The sequence below is a fragment of the Octodon degus genome, unplaced genomic scaffold (assembly GCF_000260255.1).
Source record: "Octodon degus isolate 3935 unplaced genomic scaffold, OctDeg1.0 scaffold00005, whole genome shotgun sequence".
Lineage (NCBI taxonomy): Eukaryota > Metazoa > Chordata > Mammalia > Rodentia > Octodontidae > Octodon > Octodon degus.
Window position 1 is genome coordinate 10,031,966 of NW_004524581.1, and position 1,894 is coordinate 10,033,859.

The following is a 1,894-nucleotide window of genomic DNA, read 5'->3' on the forward strand; positions in this document are numbered from 1 at the left end:
AAGTGAGCCCAGCTCCATGTATGGCTTTATTCCTGGGCACAGCATTTCCAAGCCGCCCCATATCCTGTGCATGTGCCTGGGTGGGTCTGAGTGGTAGATGGGATCTGTGAGTGGCATCCTCGGAACACATCTACTCCCCAGACAGGACACCCCACTCTTAGGGGTTCCTGTGCAGACCCTGCACCGCCCTCCAGAGGTAATTTCCCATCAGTCCTCGCATACCAGTCTCTTGCTCTCAGCTTCAGGGTCTCCTTCCCATCCCCTGTTCCTGACCTTTCCATTTTTCTGTCTTTCACCATGGAAAACCATGACTAGCTTTGTCCTTTTGTCAGTTTGCACATGTGCCTGCACATCTGAGGCCAGGTCTGAGAAACGAGCTGCCAGGCAGAGGGTCTGTCCCCTGGGTGCTTGGTACATGCTGCACACAGGCATGAGTGTCTCTTCCCACCCGCATCAAAGCTGTCTTTTGGCACTAAGGGCTTTTGAGGCTCTGCACTGGGGAAGTCTGATGGGTTGGCATTGAGGCTGGGACCCAGGAGCCAGCCCAGGCCAGTGACCTTTCTAAGGCTCTTCTTGGCCTCTGTGTATCCCAGGCTCCCGAGGCCAGGGCTTTCCCTGAAAAGTCAGGGGCCCTCAGCTTCCCCTGGGCTCTTCCTAGTACTGCATGCCCTCAACCCCATCCAGGAGGGCTCCACCCATGAGCTCCGCCTGCGCATCCGCAGCTTGTCCCATGCGGCCTCTGCGAGGCTGTATCAGGCTGGGCCTCCACGGCTCCCTCGGCCTCCTCAACCCCCCAGCGTCTTCATAAATGGCTCAGTCAGAGTGAGACATCTTTGGGAGGCTGGAATGGGGTTGCTTGGAGACAACTGGGCAACAGATCTAGGCTATTTAAAGGAGAGAAAGCGTGGGCGGGGAGGGGTGACAGGCTATTTATTGCGGATGGATGGTCTCCCACTGCGGGGTTTCACAGCCCTCCACCCTCTTCATTCTTCAGGACCTCTGCAGTGAGACCCAGCACAGGGCTGCCGAGCCCTGCCTGCCAGCAGTGGTGGGGGATAAACACTCTCGACATATTCCAAAGCCCTGAAAGCTGAGCATGGAGGAACTGTTGGGTCCTGGGTGAGGAGGCCTTTTTTTTTGCGGAACCAGGGATTGAACTCAGGCCCTTGTACTTGCCAGGGAAGCGCTTATTCCACTGAGCCATCTCCCTGGTCCCAACCCTCCCGTAACTTTATTTATTTTATGTGTGTGTGTGGCCAGCTCAGCCCACCAGGGGGCGGGGCTGGCTGGCATGTGGTGCTGGGGATTGAACCGCGGACCCTGTGCTTTGCTTAGCTTAGCTTGTTCTAAGTAGGTGCTTTAGACCACTGAGCCATCTCACCAGCCCCCCTCCCGTTACTTTTAATAGCTACAATGCTATTTATATTAAACTTCCTCCCAGACAGTATTGAAAATGGAACTCAGGACCTTGCCCTTGCCAGGCAGGGACTATGCTGCTGAGCTATATCCCTGATCCCAGCTACTTGTTAAGGGCTTTAAATGTATTAGCGCATTTTTTTTTTTTTCCCGGAACTGGGGATTGAACTCAGGCCCTTGCGCTTGCCAGGGAAGTGCTTATTCCACTGAGCCATCTCCCTAGCCCCAGATTAGTGCATTTAACTTTGCAACTCTGTGATAGGGCAAGAACCTATAATATACAACATTATGATCTTTGTAACATTCTAGTTTATTTATTTTGTGGAACTGGGGTTTCAACTCAGGCCCTTGTGCTTGCCAGGCAAGCGCTTATTCTACTGAGCCATCCCCCCTAGTTTATTTTTTATTTTATTTTATTTTATTTTTAAATTTATTTTATTTATTTGTGTGTGTGTGTGTGTGTGTGTGTGTGTGTGTG